A 16,096-nucleotide genomic window follows, 5' to 3' on the forward strand; every position below is an offset into this window, starting at 1 on the left:
GGTAAATGAGAGAAAATGTGCTTAGGATGGTGTCTAGCTTATATTAAGCACTTAATAAGTGTTAAATTGTTTATTTTTATTACTGGTTTTTATTCAAACTGTCACTAAACTGTCGCTCACCTCTTTCAGTGTAAAACTCATTATAAAAAGTGAGGATGGTGAAACCAGTCTTACTGGATCCCAGCTGGAAAGATGAATCATGGTGAATTGGGTAAATCTACGTGGAAAATCCACAAAGCACCATGTGCAGCCTGTCACCTAAGTGCTTTTTTTATGCCGATGCTGTTTCCCTCTCTACGTATCAACTGGCCAGTACAAATTTTTTTGAGGGATGCGTTTTTTAAGGATCTTCGTTGAGTCAGACCATCATAAAGAAAGATCTGTTGGAGGGTAATTAATAAAAGGTCTCCACTTTATGGTGGATGAGTTGGTAACTGAGAGAAGTTTGTGCAGAAGCGGAAGAGAGTCACCTTTAAGGGCACATGCCCTATTTTCTTACTGTTCTTAAGATGCAGTGGAGAATGTCTTTGTTGTTTTTTAGAAGCACTGTTACAGTATATGTCAGATGAACACTCTTGAAACCCTCTGCACATTTCAAATGCAGCAACAGTGTATATGTCTTCGGCCTCTTCACCTAGGACCACATGTAGAGTATAGACAAGTACTGACTGAAAGAAGAAATCCAGCTTTCAAAATCAGATGACTGAGAATTTTGGGGGAATTTCTGATAAGAAATTCCACACGCCAAGGACTCATTTAAAAAGTCCTTAAATAATGTTTGTTCAAATTAGACATCTTTATCATTTTTTTAATTTCCTTTAGTGTGAACCTGTCATCCCCTCTGTCCTTAAGTTTTCGGCTCTCCTGTGTGCTTGACAGAACATGCATTTGAAAAACAAATGTGCAGGGGGAGGGAGTAATGATGAGACCTGGGGTCCAATGTTAAAATCTGTGTGAAATCATGGATTTGCCTGTTGTAAATCAAAGCTGCTTTTTCCTGTGTTTCTTAGAGGCATGTGCTTCAACGGGCTTAAGCTTGGTTTGTTGTACAGCATTTATACCAACACGCTCTAAAGCATCGCTGCTGTAATGGGCATAATGAGGCTTTTCCCGACAAGTAGCAACAAGATGACGGCAAAGGTGAGGCTCAGGGAGGAGACTTTAGGAGCTCTTGCCTGGAATTTATTGGCTCCATAACTTTCTGAAAAGCTCATTCACTGCTTCTCTAACTTTACACAAACTTTGAATATATTAAGAAAACCCTGCACATGAATTTTTTTCAGTTTTCTTTTACTGAAAGAAAACAGTAATAGTAATGGAACCTCAAGCTTCCGCAGCTTGCTTCCCAGTTATCTCGTGTGCCGTGTGCACAGTCGCTAACGTCCTTCCAACCCCTTCTGGTCTGTGAGCACGTTCGCATTTCACGTTAGCCTTGAACGCCTAAGGTTTCTTAATAGCTCCAGACACACTGATGTTCGGGGAGAGGACACACCTGGAGGTGCACAGCATAGATTCCTATCAGAGAGGTGAGGCAGCTAATGAAACATTCGCATCCGCTGAACGATATTTGTAAACCCTGTGTCTAGAACGTGGCTACATTTCCACTAACATGCTGTCACACAGCTTGTTTGAGTTGGCGTCTTAGGTTTCCTGGTTTTACCACACAAAACTGTCACGCCAGGATTCTTTCTTCCTGCCCTTCTATTGGGTCTTCTCACTAACAGTCACTTCCATATACAGTCAGCTAGTGGTAACAGGAAAGAAAATTAAAATGCACTTTTATTGTTGGCCAGAGTCTTCTCTTCTCCTGGAGGTCTAGCCAGCATTGTGCTTAAGAAATATAATGAGTCACAAATGGGAGCCACTTACGTAATTTGACATTTTCTAGTAGCCGCATTAAAAAAGGAAAAAGAAACAGGTGAAGCTAATTTTAATCGTGTATTTTATTTAGCCAAACATATCTGAAATATCGTTGCAACATATACTAGTATGAAACAAATATTAATGAGATATGTTACATTTTTTTGCTAAGTCTTTGAAACCCTGAGTGTGTTTTACACGTGCGGCACATCTCACCCGGGACTCGCCGCTGTCAAACGCTCATGAGCACGTGGCTGTGCCGTGGCTGCCATCTTGCATAAGCAGCTCCCGGCCACCTCGGGCCTCTCTCAGCCCGAGCTGCGGAACGCTGCTACTGGTAAACGAAACAAAAGCTTTCTTTCCACCCAGCCTCACTCTTGAATGCTGACTGACATTTGAACAAAGAAAATGTCCTTATATTTAAGCATCGGAACTATTACTTTTCTAATAACGCGCAACCCTTGGGTCACTTCGGGCCATTTGTCATGATTTGCATTAGGTGTTCTTTGAGACACAACATTAATCCAGTAATAATTAAAATGATATACTGTACTATTAACATTCTCAGATCTTTAAAGCCAAGTGATCTATGCCTGCAGCACTGCCCAGGCTGGCTAATTAAACAGCACACAGTTGTAAATGGCGATTGCAAGCAGTTCCCTGTTTAAAAATACAGCTCTGGGAAGTGCAGTTTATAGTGACAGAGGCAGTACTTGGACTGGTCAGCTTTACATGGAGACCGAGGAGGCACCCAGGGCTGTTTTTCCTTTAGAGACTGGTATCCTGTGTTGTTGCCAGTATGAGGCTTTGGCCACAACTGGGCCTCCCGTCGAGCGCAGGGCGTGGGGCGGGGGAGCCAGGCCCCTGTGGGGCCGAGGCGGGGGTGGCAGAGCGCTGGCGTGGGCGCGTCCCCCTGGGCCTTCACCCGTGAGTCAGCGTTCCCCGCCAGCCATCCGACAGGAGCACACCGGCTCCCTTCCACCTTGCAACCTCTCACCTGCCGTGATTCGCCCCTGAGCCACGGGATTTGGGTGTGTAAACTATAAAAGGGCTTGTCTCCATCTTCTCCCTGCCTTCCCTCTTTCTGCCGGAATTAGAACTAAATGTTTTGCCTCTTGTTTCGCTTCCCCTGCGTGTTCCGCCACTGAACATCCAAGTTAGTCACTTCTCAGATTTTTTACACTAACCTTTCCTTGCTTTGAAGGGCAAGTGGTATTTGAATGCCCTTTATTCTTTGAAAGGGAACTAAAAATGCAGAGGTAGCTGCATTACCTGAGAGGGAGCGGCAACCTCTTTTGTCTATTTCACTTCCTTTGAAGATGCCCCAGGGAAGACTTCAGATAAACTGCGTCAGCCCTGGGAAAACCCTGGCAGTGAACTCAGTGACACTGCCTTCTCCGTGTCCAAGTTCCGTTCACCCTGTAATGATCTTTACATTATCCAGTATTATCTTCCCTACATCAGCGGCGTGTAACCTGGTCTGGCTACAATCACGGCGCCTGGCACAGAGTTAGTGCTCAATGAATGAATGAATGAGTGAGTAAAGACATGAATGTGTTACTGTCAACTCAGACTTTCTGGTAATCTCTCCTGAGTCTTCAAGTTGAATTTTGACATTTTATATATTACATCAAGTACTGTAAGGAAAATCAGACAGTTGTCCAAGTTGTCCAACGTTACTGGTTTTGGTTCCCAAGATTAGAGGGCGAGTGAAAATATATTTCCCTAAGTCAAGTATGAAGTAGAATTAGGGATAAAATACTGATAGACCAGAAAAAAGATCAGATCTATGGTCCAAGGATGAAATCATTGAAGAGGCAAGGTAGCCGTTTGCTCAAGATAATAATTCCTCTAGGTATCTAGGTATCCAGAAATGTTATTTTTAAAACATCTTATTTCTTCTGCCTGACAATGCATATAACTTGCATTTACCTGAAGTGTCCATTTACTCTGAATAGTGCTGTAGAATGATACATACTACACTGCAGGGTGTGACGCAGCCAGCAATGTGCTGAATAAACCTCGGGTGTGTTCTAACACACAGCCCTCTGATGCCTCAGCTTGCCCAGAGGAGGAGTGAGCTGGCCACCAAACAGAAGCCCTGCAGTCATTACAGGACTAAGACAGGGTCAAACTCCAATCTTACTTTATAATTTCCGGATGATCCTTTCTGATCAGAGTGGAACCCACTGCAGCAGTTGAAACTGTCAGAACTGTCAGCGTGGCCACGTTTAAGTACCAGAGGATGTGGTCACATCTACAAGTGGCGCTGACTGTGGGAGAGCCTCCTGGAACAGGTGTTCCCTGCCAGCTCCTTTGCATGGTTTAGCAAAGGAGAATCGTGAGATGTCCACTAGGGCTTGAGTCAATCTGATTCGGATGGAGATTGCCGTGTAATGTATGACTTAAAGTATCAGTACCTAGCAGTAGGAGTAAGAAGACTGAGCAATAATATTTAGGGCCTGGCGTGGTGAAGCACTGACGGGTCCATTACCTGTTAGGGTCTTCTCTAGGATGTCCTATGTGGAGTTAGGTCCCTTCTGAAGTATCTAAAACCATCAGTTGTGTAACACCAAAAAATATATACAAAACAGGTTTATAACAATGCCCCAATATTCAGGTGACGAACACATAGCTTCTACTTTTTGGCATTAGCAAACTATTTCCGTGTAAATGGTTTAGCCCAGTGACTAAATAAATAGTTCATTTTTCAAAGCAGATATGACATTGCACAGATGTAGGAAATCCAAAGTAAAGCAGAATGCATGTATTACCATGCCCTAGTCTATTGAGATACTTCCTGTTTGGAGCTATATTTTGAAACTATGTAAGAAATTTAATCATATTCTAAGTATCACTTTGCCTAATTTATACAAAATAGCATTTATTGGACCTGGTTGTAGACTGTTACTCGTCTTCATTGTGCAGTTAGTTTTTATACAGGGCATAAATAAAATTAGCACCCATACAATTAGGGATCCTAAGGGAAATACTGATCTGCACTTTCCTTAGAAATCAGATGAAACAAAATAAAATATGTATATACTGTGAGTGGTACAGCTAGTCATATGCATAATCACGGGTGTAAGACATTTCATTTTACAATTATCCAGTTGTCACCATTTCTGATGACATTCATTGGTCTGTCATATCATCTCTTGCCCCTTCCACCCTCTTTTAAATATCATCAAGTATATACTGCATTCAGACGATGCTGACTTTTCTCAATTAAAGTTCTTACAGAGATGATAATTTTCTCCTGCGTGAGAATTTGAACCTCTAAACATTGACTAAACTCACTTGGACATATATTTCAAAACCGTGACTAAATGTAGTGATATATTTTCAGTATAAACAGAAGTTCAAAACAATCTCAATATCCCATAGCCCTAACCATCAGTCTCAGTAAAAACAAATCAATAAAAAACAGTATAGCAGAACAGCAAACATAAATACTGAAACCTTATTTGTAGATGGTTGCTGTAAATGTAACAGCTACCATATATAGAGAGGGGTACTGAAAATCACTTGATTTTGTAATAGGTGCCCCGCTTCCTGGGAGTAAGGTAAGCTGAGATACATTATTCAACAGAAGTCGACATAACAAAGCTACTTCCTAATGTCTGACACTTCCAAGTTTATGCTGAAGAGGAAAATGTCCTTTTGAGTAATTGAACTCAAAAATCTAATGGAATTGAAAGACGCTTGATTGTAACCAAGTGACATCAAATCATCTTATTGATTCAATACAGAATTTAGTTAACTAAATATTTTATGTACATGAGAGCCGAAAATCGAAACATGAAGTGAATTGATTGGATGTTGTGGAAAAATATAGATCAGAACATTATCGTGATTGGCTATAGCATTTTGGCTCTAAAGGCAGACATGGGCTGCACCAAAGCCATAGGCATGCTGCCGTAGAAACAGAAGCCCCACTACTGTTTCACAGAAGTTCTGCCGTAACCCGCTGCTCTTCTACATGCATTACTTCCCTTTTATCTTCATGTGACAAACCTACAACCAAGCCAAGAGTATGCCTCATAGCCTTACATGCCGCGTACTTACGAAGGAACCTTCAGAAAGCAGGTCATGTAATGGATTACTAGGGGGAAATTTTTAACTTGACATTGAGGAGTTTTTCTATAAGGAGTATTTGTCTCTTCTCCTCTGACTTCGGACCGTCCGTCTCAGAGACGTGCCTAGGGAATCTCAAAAGATTTTTATCTGAATAAATAAACAAGAGAACAGATGAATCAGCTGCCCAGGCTCAAGATGGCAGCCCACGTGCTGTTTCCCGCTTGGAGGCTGATGAGTGGAAGGACCTCTCGCTCTCGGGTGATGGAGAGTTCGTCCTCCCATCCCCACAGCCGCTCTCAGCCTCTGTCCGTCTTGTGGGCCTCCCCTGTATGATGCCCACAATTAACAGGTCAGTGAGATTTTCCACTCTGTCTCTTCCTAATTTGTTTCTCCCCTTTACTAATCTATTCAATTCTCCATCCAAGCCATACAAGTTCATATGATAGAGGTAAGAAAGGAGGAATATGAAAACAACGGAGCACTGCCTTTAAGCCGGGTGTGTGCCATGTTTTGGGACACATTGCCTCTCTTCATCCTCACAACATCCATTCGAAGTGAGTGTTATTATGAATCCCATTTTATACGCATCGATGTGACATCAAAGCGACACAACTTGTGAGGCATAATCATCAAGGAATTTTGTTTCGATCTTCCCCATCCTTCAGTGTGTTCTCCGCGGGCTTGTTCCTCTCCTGTTCCTGTGACTGTGGTGCTAAGAGGGGCATTACGCTCCCCTTCCCCCGGCTTCGTACTTATACTCCTGCTGATCCGGATGCCTGGCCCTCCAGGATGGATCAGTCGAAGAGAAAGGGGGTTGGGTGGAGGGGAAGTGAGCAGGACAGTCTTGCTGGATGAGCGCTGCAGTGAGCTTCTGCTGGTTCTCACTGAACCTGGCAGATATTATGGGGGACCCTCGTGAGGGTCATCTTGAGTCCCTCCCCCTCCACTGCTGAGGATTCCTTCTCAGCAGTCCTCTTGCTGTAGGCAAGTGCATTCCTTCCTGCAGGCCACGTGCCTGCTTCCCCAGGACGTGGGAGCAGCTCACCGCCTGTTGCTGGGCTGTCCTCTTGCCTCAGACCCTGTCTTACATCGTTACCTGCAAGATTGAACTTGATTTGCCGCACTCACCGGGATGACCCTTGCACCTTAGGTTAGAGGTCTCTTCCGTGTTCACAGCCCCATGAAATCTCTTGCCTACTGTCATCATTACATTTTTCACATAGCATTGTCATAAAATGTTTGTTGCTTCTTTGGATCTCAAACAGGATCTAAGATAGTCCCAGACCAGCTCTCCCAGGTGAATAGCCCACTTCTGGGAGAAGGAATGGACTCACGGGACCCAGGATGCAAGCCAAAATTATTTTCAGTCTCTTTTTGATGACAGATCTAGGTGATCGGAACAGTACTGCAAAACTGGTTTTTCCACTTTTTTTTTTTTTTTTTTTTTAACAAATCCCACTTCTGTGGGCCAGCACATCACTTCGGTATGTGCCATCTACTAACTGGATTCACAATGAAAATCATTCCCTTTTAACATCCATTTATGTTTTAAACATCATGAACAAATGAATACACAGTTAGTAGTTTTAGAAATGACAGTATGTTTTCTAGCTTTTGTCTGACAAAATAGAACTGTGGTTTTGGAATGTGATTCACTTCTTGAAAATCAGTGCTGTCTTGCCACTACTGTTTTCCTCTTTCAACAACAACAACAAAAATCTTGTAACATGACACATCTTCAGAGCATCTGAAACATTATTCCACGTCCATAACAAACTGGACAAAACGGCAGTGGGTCCTGGCATTCCTCAGATGAAGGACCACTGCCTCCTGGAGGTTACGATGCGCTTCTCGCCTCTTTGTTTCTTTGAGGGAGAGTCTCCGTCAACTCTGTCAGCTATGATCACAAACGTGATTCTTTCTTACAAATCCTTTTTTTTTTTTAGCTCGGAACACACGTTTACATTTCCTAGAACTCAACCAGAAAAAAACATGACAAAACTGTAACTTGTTTCTAATGTCTTGGGAACATATAGACATTTCTCTGCGTGTACTTATGTTGTATGTGTTCAACGTTCTGAGCCAGGGTGAGTGATTTACGGTTAGGGGTGTGTGTGCTGGGTATCTGTTTGTTATGTAAAAAGCCAACATATACACTGACAGTTTGTGTCAACTTTAACCAAAGTATAGACAAAAGACACATAACTATCCAGGAATTAAGTGGGCAAGTTAAGCTCCCAACACATGCAAATAGCAGATGTAAATAATAATAAATATAATAAATTAAAAAAATAATTACTAGTAAAACAAAAACTAAAAGGACATGGGATCAAAAACAAATTAAACACCTCCACGGCCAGGGAGAGAACAGAAACATAAAGCGTCAGGAGAGTAAAAAGCCTGACGCAGACAGCTGCAGCTGACAGTTTGTCTCTCGAAAGGGAAATGGAAACTAAATGGGCTCCATAGAAATAAAAGAGCCTTCTCATAATTTGAAGCCTGAAAATGCGACAAAACTTCATTGCTAACCTCTGTCTGAAACTGTGCTTTTTGGGAATCATAAAACAAGGGGCAGCAGGTACAGTGTTCCTACCAGAAGTGAATCCAAGCTGCCCTCTGCTTCCATAATTGGATGTGTGATTTCTCCAGCATCTCTTTGAGTCAGAAAACCTGGTTCTGTGATTTGACCTGGTTTGGGATTAGAACCATAGAAGAAAAGTAGAAAATTGTTGGATAGGAAGGAGTTAGAACAGAGAGGGAAAGTAAGGACTATGGGAAACTTCCACTCAAGACAAACATACAAACGAAATTTCTAAGGCATGTGAATAATCTAAGAAAGATAAGGAAGGAAGTTAACAAGATCGGTGGGGATAAAAATTTCTTACAGATTAAAATAATTCTGTAGCTGAGTCTGGCAAGTCTTTTAATATATGTTTTGTATATTCAAAAGGAAAACATGATTTCTAAATATGAAACAAAAACAGGCGTAAATGAAACAAGAACAGATGGATATAATACTGCTATAATTTGAAACACAGGAAAAAGTAAAAACTTAAAATAACAAAATAATAATAATAACAGCTAACAATGAGAGCACAGCAATCCAATAAGGTAGGAACTATTATCCTCATTTAATTATGAGAAAACTGAGGTACAGTGAAGAAGTAGCTTATCCAAGGTCACACAGCTGGTATGTAGTACATTAATCTGATCAAGGATTCATCGAATTTTTTTTTCACAAAAATTTTTTAAAAGCTTTTAGTAAAACAGATGATATATACTCTAGTCTAATCACAGTAGACATGACAATTATTGAATTGAAAGCTTGTGCTCTGGAATCCAAAAGAACACAAGACAAAAAAAAAGATTTTTAAAAAAGGAACAATGAAGAGGAAAGAAAGATCAATTGAGCACGTCCAACATTTGTCATATAAGAGCTGGAAGAAAAGAGTACAGAATGATGGAGAGCAATATTTTTTAAAGTAACTGTTATTTTTTGGCTTTCAAATTTAACTTTAATAAGCCAAATAGTAATCTTAAAAATCAAAGCATCTGCAAATAGTCTTTTCATGTATAAGCATCACTATTTAAAAATTTTATTTTTAACTTATTTTTCCAACTTTATTGAAGTACAATTGACAGATAACATCATGTAAGTCTAAGATACATGTGTATATATTGCAAAATGATACCACAGCAGAGTTAGTTCACAACCTCCATCGTCTCCCATGACTACTGATATTTTTTCAATATTTAAGAAATACATAGTCTTCAGAACAGAATGTTATTGTAAGTACCCAACAGAAAACAAATAAGTAAATCCATTATACAGACACATTGCAGCAAAACTGCAGAATGTATGGGAAAGAAAAACTAATCCTCTAAATCAATCAAAGAGAAATACATTACCTATAGTAAGAGAACAATTAGAATCAACATCACTCTTCTCAGCAATCAGAGAAGCAGAAATGAAGGAACTGTATCTTAAAATTTGCATAAAAAGAAAAAATAGCCTCCTGATTTAGAAAGTTATTCAAGATGAAATATCATACAAACGTAAGAGCAAGTTATGTTTCCTCTTCCACGACCTTTTCCTCCTCCTTTTCCTTCCTGAAAAATTCAATCCTAAAGCCATTAGATGGAGGTGAGCAATACAGGTGTCCACACCAGACAAGGGGCGGGGGCTGGAGAATGGAGATGGGTGACCCACGGTGTCAGGGTCAGAGCAGAGTGAGGAGAGGGGGACACAGGGCAGGGGAGGGCAAGGTGGGCAACTCAGGAATATGGGCCAGGACCCTAGCAGGGCCAGAAGACTCCAGCAGAGTAAGAAGTGTGCCCACATGGAGAAGTGAGCTGGCTGGGTGTCAGTGGAAAGTGTGTTGAGGAGGGCGTCCACATTGGGTGATTATGGGAGGCTGGTTACATTCAGAGGAATGGATCACATAAGTAAATCTATTAATTCTAATGGGAGCTGTGTTTCTCACTATTAGAAAAGAGTTACAAACATGGAAAGAAGGAGGTAAGGACGAGCCTCATGGTTTGGGCTTGGAATGAGAGCTGTACTCGTGGTTTTCTAGATAGATCGATAGATGTAAGTATTTTTATATTCCTAAGTTAGGGTTTGATCAGAGAAACAGAAGTACTAGGAATAATACAGAGTAAGGAATCCATTGTAGAGATTTAACCTCATGCAGTCATGCGGAGAAATTGTTCCTGAAAGGAAGAGCCAATCCATGTGGCCAACTTCACTGCTGTCTTATTTTAAGAAATTGCCACAACCACCCCAGCCTTCAGCAGCCACCACCCTGATCAGTCAGCAGCCACCAACATCAAGGCTCCACCAGCGAAAAATTCTGGCTCACTGAAGGCTCGGATGATAATTTGCATCTTTTAGCAATAAAGTATTTTTTAAGTTAAGATTTATACATTGTTTTTTTAGACATAATGCTATTGCACACTTAATAGACTATAATAGACTGTAAACATACACTGGGAAACCAAAAAATCCATGTGATTCACTTTTTTGTGGTGATCTGGAATTGAACCCACGATATCTCCCAGCTATGCCTGCAAAACTACCTGTATATATACATAGGTCCTCTGTCTACACAGATAGATGTAGATTCAGATACAGGTTATACATATAGTTACATAGATACATAGAGAAGGTGTCTGTTTCTGCTTGTTGTGTTCCTGTGGTCTCTTTATGTGTGCATGTGTATATATTTATACCTGTATCTACAGCTGTGGGTATCTCCTATGACAAGCATAATTATAAATCCATATGAAAATACTGGCTGATAACACTTAATGGGGACCTGAACTTTGTTCATCTCTAGGAAAAAATGGAACTATATTTTTACCACATATTATGCACAACAAGTGTGGATTTTTGTCTTAAATTTAAAAATGCTTTATCAATGTATTACCTAAGCATACGTATATGTACACAAACTTCCTTACACATAAATAGGGTAGAATATTAAAAATAAAAAATCTGGGCAAAATATGCACAGGTATTTTTTTGCACTCTTCTTATTCTTGAAACTTTGGAGTTTGACATGATTTCCAAATAAAAGTACTTTAGAAGACATTAAGGGGGAATAAATAGTAGCCACAGACTGGGGAAGAAAAACAATACAGGGAACTAAAAAAAGACTATTTCCTAGAAAATGTAAAGAAATCTAAAAAGTCACTCACAGAAAAAAATGAACCCACTATAAAAATGAGCAAAGTATCTGAACAGGAAATTCAAGCAGCAGGAGAATGCAATGGTCAATAAGCATATGAAAAGGTGGCCAATCTAACTAATCCTAAAAGAATTGCAAACTAAAAGAAGAAAGCTTTATTTTTATCCCAGTGATAAAAATTGCATGGTTAAAAGGAGAATGCCAAGAGCAGTTAAAGAAAAAAGAGAGAGAGAGAGCAAGCCATGCACTACTAGTGAAGAATAAATCAGGACAGCTACTTTGGGGAGCAATCTATTACACACATGTGCAGGAGGCAACTCATTATTGACAAGGGAATGTCTCAGACATTGAAAAGTGAGGGGAATGCCCTTCTGCAGGAATGAAATGCTAGTAGCTCTCTGGGTTGACCCTCTGGAGCAAGTTTTGGAAGCACGGCTGTGTTCTGTACCTTTCTGTGGCAGCTGGTCGGGACAGCATAGATGCTTTGAACCCCTGGCTTAGTCACTGGATCCACACATCAAAAAGATGTACATCAGATAACCAGATGCAAGCCAGTGACTCAGCAAGCTACTTGGTCGTCTCCAAGTACACAGACCTTTGTTTGCTGGGGTGAAGTTTTACACCAGACTATTTCAACACTTGTGGTAACAGAATATCAAAACCCCTCTTGCTGAGACATTTGCCCAGAGTGGTGAGAGGTGGGATTTTGATGTGGAAACTTGATTAAAATAATAAGTTTCGTCATTGCTATTTTGTTTTGATAGTTTAAGCAAAAGTGGAAACTAGTAGAAGGTATTGTTTCTTTGGAAGTAGCACTGGTGACTCAGTATTTTAAATGCGTTTGAACACCTTGAGGTTTTCCTTTTGTGACAATTTCTTACTCTGTAACAGACAAGGTATTTACAGGGTTCTTGTTGCAACAGCCCACAGACAGAAACTTCCCCTCATTAAAAAAAAAAGTTTGCTACTGAATATTGTAATCCTCATGCATGTCTGTTTCATCCACACTAGCCTGAGTTTGCTTTCAGGTGTGCCTTCTTGGGGGTCATTTTATTCAGATGAACTCATATGAAGTGTTATGTCATTATTTGCAACTCACTTGCGTCAAACGTTCATTTGGTTCAGTTGCAAATTTTATTGAGTGCCAACAAGGTAACCCGTCTTGACCCTGGTGCTGGATATAATAATGATCAGCGTTTATTGAACATTTATTATGTGCCAGGCATTGTTCTGACAGCTTTATGTGAATTAACTCATTTATTCTTGCCAAGAACTCTGTGGGGCAGACGCTATCATTATCCCATTTTACAGGTGAGGAAACAGTTGCCGAGGGAGGTTAAATCATTCGTTCTAGATGACTCAGTTAGCAAGTGAGGAATCCAAGATATAAACCTAGTTAGGCTTTCAAGAATATACTTGTCGCAGCTATGTTTTTCTACCTCTTTAAAAATCAATCATATTTCATACCATCAGTATAAAAAATAGGTAGATTTTCAACCTAGCACCACAGTATATAATTTTAATTCAGTATACCATTTTCACAATTACAGTTTAGTGCAATTATTGACCTTCAGCATATTGTGATGAACAGCTATCATCTCCTGCTGAATCCTCTTACTAGTGGGGTAGCCTGGGCGGGGGGGAGCTGTTCACAGTAGAAGGCACTTGAGTATCTTTGGCAAGATTTGTCCCAGTGTCTGAGTAACAGCTGGGTTTCTGAGAGATGGGAGAACTAAAACAGAGAATTTTAATACAAGTAGATTAAAACAATCCTCTTCAAACTGTGCATAAAGTAAAACAGCATGCGATGTATTGTTGAAAATTTGCAATTTTTTAAGAATTTGGGGAAAATTATTCTATACTGAGGAGAGTTTCAATTATTACTATGATGCGTCTGTGCTTTTTCACAAGAAGCTGACAGCTTTAACATTTAAATAAAGTAGTTGAAATACCTAATAAATAAAATTAACTGTGTAGGAAGCATATTCTCTTGCCTAATGAAAGGCATTATTGAAAAGTGATGAATGTTATTTTTTTAAAGAAGGAAATTATGTAGATTAAAAATTTAACACAGCGGTAAAGACATGCAAATAATAGTCAATTCTTTGGTTTAACGGAAAGTTATAGTTTTGAATTGAAAATTAATTGTGTTTATGTAGTGGTCAATTAAATAAAAATCACTTAAATGAAAAAATAATTACTTTAAATATAGGACAATTAAGTATTAAAAATGAACACTTTTATAGAAAACATTTTGTTATATTTTATACCTGTGATCATATACAGAACCCCCCACCCTCTAAAACAGTCTGTTTTTAAAGGTGTCTTAAAGGAAATCACGACTTTAAAAAGTTTTGGTTTGGACAGAGAACTGTATGTACAGTGTGTGCATATGTCTTTACTACACTGTCTAGCTACTTGGTGTATGTGGGTGTGTGCATGTGAGACAGTGTGTGTGTGTGTGTGTGTACATCTGTGAAAGCATGTGTTGATATTACTGTTTCCATGTTGGAAATTCCCACCAGGACAGACACTCAGCAAAGGCATTTGGCAATGATAGAAGGTGTTTATTCAAAACCCAGCTCAGCCATTCATTAACTTGTGCCCATTTTAAATTATTAAACCACTCTGAGCCTCGGTTTCTCTGCATGTAAAATGGGGAAAGATGAGATTAGTAACAGCAGGGCAGCAGCTGACACAATGCGTGGAGCATTGTACAGATGCAGTAAGTGACGGCCATGATTATTACTGCCATTGTTACTCTTGGCATTACTCAGTTACCTGTGGGTAAGTGCTTGGTAAGACTTGGAGAGGAAAGACCTAAATACTAGGGTTAGACTGGATACGCTCAGGGTCCTTCCTTCCTGAGCTCTGTGACTCTCACACTGCCTCTACCATCCTCACCAGCCTCAATTGTTTACTGGAATGGTTAGACAGTGCTTTGTTTTTACAGATTGCTTTCCAACTTTTGAAATTTTTGGTCTTAGAGCAACATGTTACTCTTTCTGTCTTGCAGGTTAGGAGGCTGATGCCTGGCGCGTTGAAGGGATTAACCCGTGATCCTTCGGCCAGTGACGGACCCGAGATCAGATGCAGGGTTCGTTCTCTGAAGCTCTGCCTTTCCTGCCTTTTTCTGTCTGGTCTCTAAGCCAGCAGCAAGCCAAGCACTACGTTGTGCAGACTGAATTTAGCATCCAAAGCAGAACGTATCGGTGGGTGAAAAGTGGTGCTGTTACTCATGATGCTGTGACAAGAGGAGTAGATCAGAATCTAAAGAATAAGGTGTGCTTTCAAATTCCTCTTTTCCTTAAAAAATAGCTTGGGAGTTAGAATATAATTAAAACGAACAAAACCCTCTCTAAGTAGCATAGAAAGAAGTAAGTGATACCAGGAGTAGCTGTTCAGACAAGAGAAATAGATTCCTTAGGCAGAGAGACGGTGCTTCTGAGATCCCGGTACCTAGAATGATAGAAGCTCAGTAAAAGTTTATTAAATTGACTTGGATTTCTTTGAATTGCGATATTTACTAAATGAGGAAGGAGGGAAATATAGTCAGTGTTCATATGGAGTCTTTTCACTCGGCCAGTGGAAGTAATAAATGTGTGCTCAGTACCTGCCCTCTTCTAAAAGGACAAACTCAAAATATCTTCGTGCTTTAAGGATGTAAAGCACAGGGCATTCCAAGCTACGAATAATCGCACTGTGGGTGAGGATTTGGGGCAAGAGGCAGAGATAATATGCATTTCCTGTTGGAGCATGAAATGTTCTTGTTGCAAAGATCAATCCATCAACAGCGGATTGATTTCATTCATATTGGTCAAAGATAATATCATTGAAATGACGGGCTCAGTTCAGTCAATAGGGTCCAAACTGTGTCCTCGGACATGCACCGCTGCAAGTTCTGTATATGCTAATTAGCGTGATGTTTCTTTTTTCATTTATGGCTCACGCCCGATGCCGTTGCTAAGTAGATACGTTACAGCGTGCCCCACGGGACAGTACAGCCCTGTGTTTCCCACGAGTGCACCTTGAATTTGTTTGGAGGTGGGAGTTGCCACATTTAGTGCCTCTGAATGCACTCGACGTGATGTCACATGTAGGATCTGTGGGTGTGTCGGTTTGGTGGATAAAGAAACCTAGGTGACACATCACAGCTTCGTAGTTGGCTAGACACACGCCCTTCCATGTAGTGGGCTTCAGGGGCTGGGGCTGGGAATATTTAGAGAAAGATCTTTGAGGCAGAGAGATGGTTCAATGAGATGCTAATCCTGGCGTCCAGGGCTGGTATCTAATACTTCTCATTAAACCCTCCCAGGCTCCACGGCTTCATCTGCAGCCTGCGGTGCTTTTCCTCAGGAGAAGAGGTTTGAGTATCAGAGAGGAAGTTGATACCGGAATCAAGAACGTTGACTCCTAGATGGAGCTGTGCCACCGGCTAAATGTAAGTCTGTGGTCAAGTCTCAGAG

The 16,096-nt window shown here is 40.5% G+C and overlaps 1 long non-coding RNA gene across 5 annotated transcripts in view; it reads left to right on the forward strand.

The window, feature by feature from the left end:
* The first annotated feature begins 14,280 nt into the window (after window positions 1-14,280).
* The window catches only part of LOC105061627 (uncharacterized), a 51,718-nt gene continuing 49,902 nt past the window's right edge, over window positions 14,281-16,096 (forward strand). For 4 of the 5 annotated variants that reach the window (XR_012500947.1, XR_006721548.2, XR_834615.3 and 1 more), the window contains exons 1-3: window positions 14,281-14,417; window positions 14,647-14,912; window positions 15,946-16,071. This is a non-coding gene — a long non-coding RNA (uncharacterized LOC105061627). The remainder of the gene's footprint in view (window positions 14,418-14,646; window positions 14,913-15,945; window positions 16,072-16,096) is intronic. The other variant, XR_012500946.1, reaches the window with a different exon arrangement.

This window comes from Camelus bactrianus, chromosome 20 (assembly GCF_048773025.1).
Source record: "Camelus bactrianus isolate YW-2024 breed Bactrian camel chromosome 20, ASM4877302v1, whole genome shotgun sequence".
In the NCBI taxonomy this organism is placed as follows: domain Eukaryota; kingdom Metazoa; phylum Chordata; class Mammalia; order Artiodactyla; family Camelidae; genus Camelus; species Camelus bactrianus.